The sequence below is a fragment of the Rhodamnia argentea genome, chromosome 6, assembly GCF_020921035.1.
Source record: "Rhodamnia argentea isolate NSW1041297 chromosome 6, ASM2092103v1, whole genome shotgun sequence".
NCBI classification, from domain to species: Eukaryota; Viridiplantae; Streptophyta; class Magnoliopsida; order Myrtales; family Myrtaceae; genus Rhodamnia; species Rhodamnia argentea.
In genome coordinates, this window is record NC_063155.1 from 540,683 (window position 1) to 555,000 (window position 14,318).

Here is a 14,318-nt window from a genome sequence, read left to right on the forward strand (position 1 = left end):
GGTTGGAGTTTTTCCTTCAGACAAGGGGGAGGGTATTGTGTTGCCAAGTTCCAAGTTTGTAGAGGGAAGGTTTGAGAGCGGAGCGGATGCCGAAGTGGTCCCCCGACTCAACCGCTGCAGCTTTGCTACGGTGCGGAATGGAACAGGTGGAAGTTCCCCGGCCACATTCTTGAGGGGATCCATCTGCTGCGGCCGAGCATGACCGTGGGATCCATCTACATTTGTATTACTCTGTAGAGGCAGCAGGTGATCTGTGGGTGTTGCATCCCGAGTAACTCTCGGCAAGCTAGGGGCGGTTTCTTGGGATGGTACAGGGGTAGGGTCAGAACTCCGTTGCGGTCCTACAATCAAATGCCGTCTACCCCTCCCTCGAACTTGCTTCCAACCACCTTCAGATTGGTTGTTAGTCGGCGGCTTAGGAGGGGGGTTTGGGAGAGTTGGGGTAGCACAAGGGTATTCGGCTGCGCCGACTTTGTGCCCGAAAACGCCACAAGTGGAGCAAGAAATTGGCTTCCATTCGTACTCCACGGTGATGTTAAGCGACTCACCTTTCCAGCGCACTTTGATTTCCTCGGGTAGAGGATGGGTTGCTGTAATTTCAACGCAGACCCGGGCATAAGAGATTCTTTTCATGGAGTCTGTTTGTTCGTCAACAAAACGTGCCTTACCAATGGCACTCGCAATGTAACCTAGTCCCGAGGGGGACCATAGGGAAAAGGGCACACCTCGTAACTTTATCCATATAGGAAAACTTTGTTGAATCCCTTTAACGAGTTTCAAGTCGGAATGCCATTGTTGTAGCACCATTGTGCTATTGAAGATGGATATTGGGCCCTTCTCCAGGATCTTCCTCCTAAACGCTTCATCGGGGATGTTGAAAAAATAGAAGCCATCTTCATGGAGACGAACATCGATAAGGAATTCACCCCAGGCCTTTCTAACCGCCTCTTCGGTCGCTTTAAAGTGAACCTTCCTACCAATGTACTGTCCAACTAAGCGGTTCTTCCACGGAGGGTGTTGCTCCGCCTCGACCTCCCGAGGGATGTCAACAATAAGTTCACCTTCCGCTAAGGTTTGAGGAACCTGTTTAAGGTTGTAACCTGTGGTTACTACTTTAGCAACATTTGCCCATGTTCTCGGTCTTTGTTGCTTAGGAGGCAAAGCCTTAGGTCGGCTGCTGATACTGTTTGCGGTGGCTCGGGAGGTAGAAGGATCTCTGTCTTCTGAATGGTGAGAGACCCCAGCAGGAGGCTGCATAGGAGGTCTAGAGCGGCTGTCGGCTGCCCCTGCGGTACGGAGTCTACCTCTACTACGACTCCTTCCGGGATCACGAAGTGCAGCTCCTCCCCGTTCAAAGAGGGGAACAACGGGAGCTACAGCCACCGACTTGCCTTTATCAGCAATAGCACCAATAGCAGCGGGGACATCCAAGGTCCGAGTAGGGGATGCTAATGGCTGGGATTCAGGGAGGGGGAGGGGATTGGTTCTTCCAGAGAAGAGGAGTGAATGGGGTTATCGAGGGGGTGTTGAGGATCAACCGAGCGTGCACCCATCATACAACAGAAGTCACACCAAACAGGTATCTACGTATAGAACCACCAAACTAGCAATACTTCACAGCATGCACCAGCGGGTCTAGCACTACTCGAGTACGGTGGTTCTCCACGAGACAAGACTTCAACCCACCAAGCAATGCTCCACGAGAATCCAAAAAGAACAACAAAGCAAGACCAGCACAGGAAACAAAGATCCACAGAATGCAGTAATGCAGTAATCAACAGCAACAGCAAATGTAAATCAGCAAGGCCAAAAGCGAAGCACTACTCCAACAAGGTGAACTCCACAATCAACGATCCACCACAACAGCACAGCTCCACCGAATCCACGAAGCGCAATCAACAACAAAGCAAGAGTAAACAGGAACTTACCTACGTGCAATCGATAGGCACCAGTGTATTGTAGCACGGGTTTGCACCAAACAGGCAGCAGATCCTCTTCGCACACGCCAACTAAGCAGAGGAGGGAACGTCGGGACAAACCTCGGTCAAGATGACTTGCATAAGGTTACAAGGGACGACCCTCGGTAAAAGGAGGAAGAAGGGACGTTGACAGCTTTGATCGAAGGATATGGAGTGTGGGAGACGGTGAGCAGAACCCCTCCAAGAAGAGACCGTGACCGTCGCCGTAGGTGGGAGTTTGAAGGCGGGTGAACAAGATGGGAGAAGCGAGAAAACACGAGGAACTCGTGGAGTCTCAAAAGACCAGATCCGCACAATGAGGGCACGATCCGTCACACCGTTAGGGGGGTTTGGAGAGTAGGGAAAGGCGAACAAAAACCCCCAAACGATTGCTACAATCACCTCCGAGTCCGGCCGGAATCACTCGAAGTCCAGTGGATGAACAGTAGCCACGCAGCGGAACAAGCGAAGTGCTCGTGAATTCTTCTCAACCCGATTCAGCACGGCAGAGAGCATGAAAGGGAGCACCGTTGAGAGGGTTTGGAGAGCAGGAGGAGCCGATCAAAACCCCCTTATCGATTGCTCGAATCGCCGCTGTGTGTGGCCGGAATCGAGCGATCTCCGGTAGGTGAACAGCACACGCGAGGCGGTTCGAACGAAACACTCGCGAGAACTTCCGACCCAAATCAACACAGCTGCGAGAGCGAGAGGGGCCGCCGTTTATGGAGGATGAAGTGAAGGACGAGCCGAACAAAACCCACCGGAGGATCGCCCCGGTCGCCGCCGTGGATGGCCGGAGGAAGCTAGGTTACCGGCGGGTGAACAGTAGCCACGGGTTCAGCAGATGGGAGCATTTCCGGACGCACGTGAGAGGCATGCTTTCATGATTGTTCGTCTTTCATATGCTTTCGCAGTTGTTTTTTTTTTTTTTTGGTAAGGTAAGAGTGTATTAACTTTTCATAAAGACTAGGTACAAAAGAGGAGCCGGACACACAAACCATGAACCATAATTGGCACCATATGCCACATAGGGTTCAACGGTGAGCCGGTTGGAAAATACAAGGAAAAGAAACGGAAACCGGAAACTACAACGAAGCGAACCGCAACGAAGTGAACCGCAAAAGTGGTAGAGGCGGAATACAAAGGACGACGTGGCTGGAATAAGCCGAAAGACAAAACAGGACAAGCTGGAAATGCGTGTAAGGCCAAGTCAGCAGAACTAGACGAAGCATCATGGGAAAACCTTACGTGCAGCAGCCCCGGATAAATGAGGCTCCCGAAGATCATCCAAGATTATCGTCGAGTTGGACTAAAGGAAGACACGGCTTGAAGGGTGAAATCCACAGCACGAGCAATCAGCAATAAGTATGAACCTCTTAGATAGCAACCGCTGGCGGGAGGGATAAGCGCATTCTGTGCGGGAGACCCATAGCTCTACCGACTTCAGCCAACCAGATGTAGATGCAGAGGCCGAGTTTCTGGAAGCAACAAAGCATTGGGCGGCCTATATATACGATCAGCAATCTTCAAAAATGGTGGTAGCAAGTCCCCAATTCCTCTGTAGGCTTCTGTTGCAAGGGTTGTCACGGATAGGGGCTAAAGACGCAGCTTTATCCTTAACCATTTTAGTGAGATGAAGCAAGATGGCCGGGATAAAAAGGGCTTTGTTACGGAAGATAATGTTGTTACGCTCTGACCAAATAATATGGCATAAGGCTCCAAAAGAGAATCTAGCAATGCGATGCCAAAAAGATGGAGTACCTATGTGCTGTTTGGCCCACCAAATATGCCCCATCCACGAACGGTCGCACCAGGTGAGGTTGCATTTAGATGCCCAATCCGCAGCAAGACCGCGAGTAATGGGACACCGAAAGTACAGGTGGTTGATCGAGTCCGGTCCGCTTCGACAAAAAGCACATACCCCAACATCAATCCTACGGTATTGGAGTAGTAATACCTGCGTGGAGAGACGGTTGTGGCAAGCAAGCCACAAAAGAAATGCATGTCTCGGTGCAAATGCCTTGTCCCAAATGAAAGAGTGCCAGGGGGCATGTTAACCTTGGATCCTAATGAAATCCCATGCAGAGGCAAGCGTAAACTTTCCGGAAGAGTTAGGCAACCACGTGAACTTATCTTCCTTGCGGTCTACAAAGATAGGTGGAGGGCCCAACCATTGAAGTATGCCATCAAGTGTGGTAGATGAGACCCAATCCGCATTGTAGAACTCCCGAACCGTCGCTCCGCGAGGTATTCTAGTCCGATAGATGTCGCTGGCCGTGAACTGTTTAAAAAGGGGGCCCTTATAGTGCCAATGATCAAACCAGAAAGAAGTGGCTTGGCCATCACCTATTTTCCATTGGAATTGCAAGTAGAAGTCGTACCGAAGGTCCAAGATTTTCTTCCACGCCCAAGAGCATATGGTGGGCCTGCTGCAAGTCCAAAAATTGGAGTTTTTCGGGAAAGTAGAATGTATCCATTTACACCATAGCGATTCTTTGTCGGTAAAAAGAATCCAGATATGCTTGAGAGTGAGTGATGTATTGCAATCCGAAAGCCTTCGAAGACCAAGGCCCCCCTCATCCTTGGGGAAACAAATATCTTTCCACGAGACCTTCGCACCCCCCACCCCCAAGTCCGGGCCTTTCCATAAGAAATGTCTTAGAATAGTCTCAATGCTACTCAAGGTTGCTTTAGGGAGGGTGAACACAGAGGCCCAATACACATGGATAGAATGCAACACCGATTTTACCGGTTGCAACCGCCCGGCGTAGGACAAATATCTTTGAGTCCAAGCCCGCACTCTATATGTCACAGCTTCAATTAGTACATGGCAATCAGTTTTTGAGATCCTCGAAGCGATAACTGGAACCCCTAAATACCGAAAAGGTAGCTTACCTTCTTGAAATTCAAGGCAATGCTGAATCTGGTCCCGCAGGGTGCCGCCGCCACCCGAAATGTATATTTCACTCTTAGAGTGATTCGGTTGTAATCCCGACCAGGTGGAGAAGAGCTGAAGTCCCTCTTTTAAGAGTTTAATGGTGGCAAGGTTTCCTTCGGCAAATAGGAGGACATCGTCCGCAAAGAATAGATGAGTCACCCTAGAAGATTTGCACCGCCAATAATACTTGAACCCCGGTAAGGTAGTCTTGGCATGGATAATGCCCGAAAAAACTTCCATGATCAAGGTGAATAGATAAGGAGATAGAGGGTCACCTTGTCGAATACCGCGCTTACTTGGGAAAAAACCATGTAACTCTCCATTGATGGCAACCGAATATTTAGGAGTGGTGACGCATTCCATGATGAGTTTGATTAGAAAGTCCGGGAACCGGAAGGCTTGAAGCACCAATTCAAGAAAAGCCCAATCCACCGTGTCGTATGCTTTGCGGAAGTCAACCTTGATAGCACACTTAGGGAGGTAGGGATCATGGTGAAAGTCCGCAAAAAGTTCTTGTGCCAACATGATGTTGTCGCTAATCCTTCTACCTTGGACAAATGCCGTTTGCGACGGGGATATTATGGATGGCAGCAAGGCAGCTAAACGATTGGCTAAGAGCTTGGTAATGCACTTGTAAAGGGTGTTGCAACATGCAATAGGCCGATAGTCATTCATATTCAAGGCATTTGGCTTCTTCGGCACCAAGCACGGGATGGTAGAATTTATTTGTTTGAGCAGGTGTCCGTAAGTAAAGAAGTCCTTGATTGCAGCCACTACAGACGGACCCACAATATCCCAGGAAGATATGAAGAATTCCACGTTAAAGCCGTCGGGTCCAGGAGCCTTACCTTTCGCCAAGGAGAAAAGTGAGGCTCGGATCTCATCCTTTGTCACGTGTCCGGACAGAAGCTGAATTTGGTCTTCTTGAAGGTCACGAGCAATGTGTTGTCGGATGTCCCGAATTCCAGGCCGAGAGGAAACTGAGCAGCCATTTAATAACTCTTCAAAATGCCGAATAATGGTGGAATGAACCCGAGCTGGATCCGTGAGAAGGTCACCAGCTGGATTAGTTATCGAGATAATGCGATTTTGTAGTCGTCTCTTATTAACGGAATGATGGAAGAATTTCGTATTCAAATCTCCTTCCTTAAGCCATCTAATCCTTGATTTCCGTTTGTAAAAGGCCTCCTCCCGTAGCCTTAACTTAGAATAATTGCGGATGCATTCCCCTTCAAGATCAAGTAGCGACCGGTTTCTGAAGTCGTGTTGCAGCTCATCTTGCACCGAAACTAGTTGGACACGGGCTTGTTCAGCTCGTTCAGAAATTTCAGAGAAGGCTCTCTTATTCAGCTCTTTAAGGCGGTCTTTGAGTAGTTTGAGCTTGCTGCAAACCGAGAACATCGGAGTGCCATCGATGGGAACCGTCCATACCTGGGTGACTATATCAGAAAAGGACGGGTGAGAAGTCCAGAAATTGAAGAACTTGAAAGGCCTCTTTGATGAGGGAGGCTGCATAATCTTAACCACCATAGGGCTGTGATCAGAGATTCCGGGGGCCAAGAAGTTGGCCTCCGAGTATGAGTAAAGATGGCTCCATCGGTCGTTGATCAATACCCGATCAATCTTGCGTTGCTTTCATGCTTCGCCCGATGCGGTAGCCCGGGTGAACCGATGACCAATATATCGAAGGTCGTCAAGAGCCGCTTGAGACAAGCAATCTCGAAATTCGTTAAACGATGGAAGCCATGCATTAGATCCCCCCATTCTATCGGAGTGGTCTCTAATTGCATTGAAATCCCCAGCCACCATCCACGGTTCATGACATGCACTCAACCGAATAAGATCCTCCCATAGAGCTCTACGAGTAATGAAAGTATGCTCGCCATAAACAATCGTTAGATAGCAGGACTTTTTCATGACAATAAAGGCAAGATGGGCATGTATCATCCGGGAAGAAACCGATACACACCGTAGTTCAATCGCCATAGGATCCCACCCAATCCAAATCCTTCCGCGAGGCGAGAATTCATAATTAGCAAGCCAACGCCACCCCGGAAAGAGATTGGCAGAAATAGGTCCAAACCTGGATTGTTTGACCTTTGTCTCTAGAATGCCAATGCAAGAGAGGCTTCTATTTCTAATGAGTGCTGAGATCTCGGCCTGTTTAAGGGGGTCAACAAGACCCCTAATGTTCCACACTCCTAAATACATATATACAAGGTGAGGGGAGGTGTGTTACCATTTTTTCCTACTTTTCTTCCTTTTAGACTTTTGCTTGGTAGTCTTGGAGGAAGAGGGGCTGTCTCCATCTTCAAGAGCGGGAGATTCAGCAGCTTCAGTACTAATTGGTATCGGTAGAGCAAACACCATTGCACGCGATCTAGTATTTGGCGGAGACGGAGAGGATAAGTCATTCCCCATATTCGTGGCTGCATCACTAACATTCCCATCACCATTCTCACCATTCTCAGCTTGGGACGAGTGGAGGGAAGAGGTCTGTGACTTTTCGTCCGGGAGGTCTTCTGCTGTATCATTCTGTGGCTGATCGGCATTAAACTCGGGTTCAATCTGTGCCCGAGGACTCCTCCCAGCGAGTTGAGTATATATCCCAGCAAGTTGTGGTACTTGTGGAGTGGTCGTAAGACCTTGAGGAGAGTGCAATCTGCGCTGCGTTCTCCTTTGAACCCGCTGCCACTCTTCTCTGATTTGGGTCTGCGCATCGGGATGTTTATTCACGGGAGCATCAGAAGTGGCAGCACAAGCAAAGCCAGTCATCCCAGATTTATGCCCATATATGCCACAAGACGCACAGGAAAGGGGCTTCCATTCATATTCAATTGGAATGGGAATCGGTTCATCATCCCACCGTATCTTAACACCGTCAACGCGAGGCTGAGTTGCCTTAATTTCTACACACACTCGAGCAAAGGAGAGTCTCTTCATGCCTTCCGTCCGAGCGTCTACGTATAATGGTCCGCCTATAGCACTCGCAATACGCCCAATACCAGCTTGTGACCAAAGAGCTAAAGGGATGTCCTTTAGTCTGATCCATATCGGGAGGGTATCATGATCTTCCTTCCTAAGCTTCAGTTTAGAATGCCAATTCTGCAGCATCATTGTGCAGTTTTGAATGGAGATGTGTCCCATGTCCACAATTTTCCTTCGAAAGGAATCATCCGGGATACGTATAAAGTAGTATCCACTATCATGCATACGTATATCTACAACTTGAGGTCCCCAACTCTTCTTAATCACCTCCTCTGTCAGCTTGAAGTATACTTTTCTCCCCAAAAACCGTCCCACAACACATTGGGCCGAGCAAAGGATTCTCCTCGACCACTATGTCGGGTGTAATGTCAACTATTGGTTCTCCATTTATCATTGAGGGAGCAACGTAGTCAAGGTTGTAGCCCTTTGTCATCACTCTCGCGACATTCACCCACGAGCGAGGCTGAACTCCTTTGGTTCTGCTCTTGCTCCTGTGATTCCCTTGGTTCCCTCCCGCGTCGGTTTTAGGCACATTGCCATTGTTGCCACCATCCTTAGTGTTAGAAGGACCGGCAGCCAACGAATCTATATTCTCTCCCCAATGAGCCATAGGAGGTCCGGATCTTCTTCCCTTTGACCTACCCCCGCTACGCCTGGGGTCTCGATCAGCCCGTCCTTTGCTTTCATTTCTACCAACATTCGGACCCCCTGTATTTGTGGCATCCACAACATGCTTCCCTTTGGGATTTGGGTCGATAATTGGGTCACTCTGTTCAATATCAGGCTGTGAGCTTAGATGGGGAACCGATGATGGCACTATCTCATCACTATCCTCCATTGAATGTTCGGTTGCAGTGAGGAAACTCCAACCACCAGTCAATACGTTACGCACCCACCATTCAATCGACAGCCAAATCCAAAGGGGTATATAAAACGCATCGACAGCAAGACTAACAGCAGAGTATTTCACCGCAACGACCTACCAAGGTGAACCGAGTAAGAACCCAGAGTCCAGAGAAAATTCACCTGTATCTCGTCCGCCAGCAGATATGCACCAAGGCCAAGTGGTGGATTTGATGAAGAGAAGGGTGGAATCGATCCCTATGGCACTCGAGTTGTTAGGGATACCGGTACAAGGGGTCCGGGTTTCGCGATTCAGCCGGAATACCCCTCCCGCAAATATGAGAGCAGATTCGTAGATCCGGTTTACGGGAAGAACGAGTGGTCGAATGTAAAATCCGAACGGTGAGTTTGACTATTGGAGGACAGCGACCTTAGAGGCCAAATATCAAGTAAATCTAACGGGGGAATCGGCCGGAATCAGCAGGGATCCACCGGGTGAACAGTGCCCGCGTGAGAGGCCGACGGGAGCATTTGGGGAGGGTGCGTGAAAAGTACCCGCGCGACCTAGGCCAAATGAAAAGTTATGCTTTCGCAGTTGTTTGTTTTTTTTTTTTTTTTTGGTAAGGTAAGAATGTATTGATCTTTCAAAAGCTAGGTACAAAGGAAACGGACACAAAAACCTTGAACTCAATATGTCACGAAAAGTGACCGAGGGAGTTCAAAGGTGATCCGCCTGTAAAAACCACCAAGACGGAGAAGTAAACGAGAAGGCGAGAGAGCCCAACGGGAACGGGGATGGCCAAACAGCCGGCCAAATAACTAGCAACAAACCAGCAATAACGGGAAAAGGAAGGCCAAACAGACGGCCAAAAAACTAGCAATAAACCCAGCAGCACTAACAAAAGGAGGTAGACGGTTGTAGTAGACCGCCGAGCACGTGGAGTGAGGACCACCCGTCGTGGACCAGCGGGGAAGACGCGCAAGAACAGGAACATCTACGTAGGTGTGAAGGCGAGGGAGGGTGTAGCGAATGCCAAAATATAGACCAGCAATAGCTTGAAGGCAAGTGAAGAAGGGAGGAGCCTCCAAGTCGGCCACAGAGGAACAGCGGTGTAGGAATAGCAGCAAATGGGCAGTAGAGGCCCCAACAGAAGCCGCAGCATGGGAGGTCCGCAGCTCCCCAAAACCAGCAGCACTATTTGAGCAATTGGAGAAGGGAAACATGGTGAGGACCACCCGTTGTGGACCCGCGAGGAAGACGCAGCAAGAGGAACCTCCCCGGGTCGGCCACGGAAGAACGACAACGTAGGAACAGCAGCAAGATGGGCAGTAGAGGCCCCAACAGAAGCCGCAACATGGGAGGTCCGCGGCTCCCCAAAACCAGAACCAGGATATGGCGAAAGGAAAAAAGAAAATACAAACAAACGACAAAAGCTAACGGAGGAGGTAAAGAGGTGTGAGAAACCCCAGCAACTACAAGTGGGGGAAACAAACAGAAAGCGAAGATAGGCTGAGCAGCATTTGCAACAGAAGACCAGGTCCGCACAAGAAGTGGAATTCGGAGGACGAAGGAGACCAAAGAAAACAAACAGCCACAAAAAGCGGAACAAGAAACTACGGACCCAAAAAGTAGACGGCAAAGAAAAACGGGGGACCAAGCATAGTAAGTAAAGAAACCCAGCTTAGGAAACAAGGATTCGTGTACAAAGCAGCCAACACGAAACTGCTTAAAACAGCAGAATGTGCCAAGCGTAAGAAGAAGGGTTTGTTTTTTTTTTTTTTCTTTTTCCTTCCTTCTTCTTTCCCTTTTTTTTTTTTTCCTTTTCATATCTTTTCCTTTTTATTGAGGACTTCTTCTTCCATCTTCTTTTTTTTTTTTTCCAAACCTTTGTTCCTCGGAGACTCTACGAAGAAGAAAGAGCAAGAAAAGAAGAAAGCTAACAAGGTAGACAACCCTAAAGAAAGGTCAAGGGAGGGCCAAGAGTAAAAGGCGATCCATATAAACCTAAGAGAGACAAAACCGAGTACGTAAAAGGCCACTAAGTGTTCGGTGGAGGGGCTGAGCGGACAGAGTGGCCTCTTGCAGCAATCTCAGAAGCGGTGAAGGCAATGATCGGAGGTACCCACAGCTGGTTTGTTGAGGAGGCAGAAGCACGAATAGAAGCCATCCAGATCGGGGGGAGGTCGTGTGTATCTTCGGGAAGGAGCTCCAGCAGTATTATGAAGTTGAACTCGAAAGGGATAACCTCGTAGAAAGCTGCATATTAGAAATAGGAAGGACAAGAGATAGAAACATGGGACATCCACAAGCACGGGCAAGTCCCAAACCACACCTTCCCGAAGGAAGGGATTATGTATGGTTTTTTTTTTTTTTCCAAAATTCTTTTCCGTGCTTCCAACCTACCTCCTTTTTTATTTTTATTTTTTTTTTTTTTTTTTTTTTTTCCTTTTCTTTTCTCCCCCCTTTTTTTTTTTTCTTCGTTTCCTAAAGAAAAAGGAAACGAACTATAAAAAACGAAGAGTACAAGTAGACACGAAGTGTGGGACAGATATTACGATGGCGGAACACCCGCAAAGTAGACAGGACAATAAGAGTTCTGCCCCAATAAGCGTAACACCACAGTAACCAGCAAACAACAAGTTGAGACGCCATCAGCATAGCCAAAGGGAATCTTTAATGGACAACCGAGGGAGCCACCAAGGGGGCCAGAAGACAACTATCCAATGTGGAACCACCCGTAGATAGACAGTAGCATCGAGAGAGTTGCCCGGTGGCTTTAGAGAGGAGTAGCGGCCTGATGAGGGAGCGGTAGCAAATGACCGGGAGTAAAAAAAGGGGGGGAGGGGTGGCTTGAGAAATTAGGTCTGGACCCACCCAAACTCGAAGAGAGCTCCATTGGTAGGCTGCTTCAATATCCAAGTAGGAATGGAGGAGAAGGAAGGTGCATCGGACGCCAAAATTTGTAAGAGGGGTAGGCCGGGATACAACTACCGGATGAGGAAGCAAAGACAAATGACCAGTCGTAGAGGGGAAGTTCCGGGGTGGCTTCGGTATTGATGAACAGACTGAAATAGAAGTCGCGGTTCCCCAGCTGAGGCATGTTGAGAAGTAGGAGTAATATCCAGAGCTGAGGAAAATATAGGGAGGGGGTTTTCCAGCAGCGGGAGCGTGGGAGGGTGTCCTCGGCGGGGTCTAGCATTATGCAATATCAGTCAAATGAAGATAGGATTAGTAGCGAAGAAATAGTAAACAGAATAATCAAACACAGCATGCGGGAACCAGTCGCCTATCGGAGGCAACGGTGCAGCAAGAGGCCACTGAAGAACCGAGGAACAGAACAAGGAAGGGGATGTGGCAGCAACATCAGACCAGATTAGCAGCACGGATAACCAACGGTTGCAGCTTATGAGGTCTACAAAGAAAAGATAGAGCTGGATAATCCCCACTTTATCCGAATGCGTCTGTTCCGAGGGTGGTCCCGAATTGGGGCCAAAGAGACAGCTTTGTCCTTAATTAGTTTGGTAAGATGGAAGAGCATTGCCGGAGCATACAGCTGTTTATTGCGGAAGAGGACGTCATTTCTCGTAGTCCGGATAATATGACATAGAGCACCTAAAGCAAATCCGGCTATCTTGTGTGCAAAGGAAGGGCCACCCAAATGCATCTTTGCCCATCTAATGAAAACATTCCAAGGTCTAGGTCTCCATTTCAGCAAGCGGTTGGAAGCCCAAGTAGCGGCTAGTTCACTAGTGATGGAGCAACGAAAAAATAAATGATCTACCGAATCCGGTGTGTTATGACATGAAAGCACAAGAACCCTCATCAATTCGTCGGTGTTGGAGAAGCAATACTTGAGTCGGCAGACGATTGTGGGGAGGCTAGCCACATAATAAATGAGTCCGCGGCGCAATAGCTTTGTCCCAAATGAATGTATGCCGGTGAACAATAGGGCCTTTCGGCCTAATATGATCCCAAGCCGAGGCAACGGAGAAAGTGCCGGTCGAATGTGCAGTCCAAATGAGTGAGTCTTCTCTGTTTTCCAGCAAAGGAGGTCCCGGATCAATCCATGGCCGAATGGCAGCAAGGGCATAAGATGAAGGGAAGGCTGAGAGAAAAAAGTCTCGAACGGTGATCATCCGAGGAATTCCAGCTCGATAAATGTCCCCCGGCGTGAAAAAACCGTGAAGAGGACTTTTGTCATGCCAATGATCGAACCAAAAGGATGTTGATAGGCCATTCCCTAGCTTCCATTTGAAGAGGAAGAAGAAATCTTGACGAAGATCTAGGATTTTCTTCCACGACCAAGAACATATGGTGGGTTTAGGCACGATCCAAAAATTTGATTTACGTATAAAGTTGGTGTGAATCCACCTACACCATAACGATTCCTTATCGGTGAAGAGAAGCCATATGTGTTTTGACATCAAGGCTTTGTTGCAATCTATGAGCCTACGTATCCCTAATCCCCCTTCACTCTTGGGAAGACAAATATTGGCCCAAGAAACTTTGGCCCCGCCAACTCCAAGATCGGGACCCTTCCATAGAAACCGTCGAAGAATAACTTCGATTCTATTTAAAACAGATTTGGGGAGAGTGAAAACACCAGCCCGGTATGTGTGGATAGAGTGTAGAACAGATTTCAAGAGTTGAAGACGGCCGGCATAGGATAAGTAGCGCCGAGACCATGACCGTGCTGCGCAAGTGATAGCATTGACTAAGATATTGCAATCGGTCTTGGAGAGTCCGGATGAAATAATGGGAACTCCCGGATATCGAAATGGTAAGTGTCCTTGTTGAAAGTTCAGTAGGTCCTGGATTTGTGCGTGTAAGTTCAACGAGCCACCCGAGATGTAGAATGCACTCTTGTTGGAGTTCGGGTTGAGGCCCGACCAACTAGAAAAAGATGCGATCCATTCTTTAACAGTTCTATCGATGGAAGGTGTCCTTCGACGAATAGTAATACGTCATCGGCAAAGAAGAGGTGTGAAAGCTTGGGGTGCTTGCATCTCCAAATATGGCTTAAAGCCGGGGGTAGAGGACTTTACATGAAGAATCCCGGATAGTACTTCCATCACCAAAGTGAAGAGATAGGGCGAGAGAGGATCGCCTTGCCGAATGCCTCTTCTACTAGAAAAGAAGCCATGGAGTTCCCCATTGATGGCCACCGAGAATTTGGGCGTCGAAACGCATTCCATTACCAAGCCAATAAAGAAAACCGGGAATCCAAAGGCTCGGAGGACACGCTCGAGGAACCCCAGCCTAACCGTATCATAGGCTTTGCGAAGTCCACCTTAATGGCGCATCCGGAGCTATAGAGAGGATGGTGAAAGTCCGCGAAAAGTTCCTGAGCGATCAAGATATTATCTGTGATTCTCCTTCCTTTGACAAAAGCCGTCCGGGATGGTGATATCGGCGAAGGCAAGAGGCCCGCCACTCTATTAGCCAATATTTTGGTAATGCATTTGTAAATTGTATTACAACAAGCGATGGGACGGAAGTCATTCATTGACAATGCATTGGGAGATTTTGGAACAAGTGAAAGAATGGTCGCATTGGTTTCCTTTAGAAGGTGGCCGGTCCTAAAAAAGTC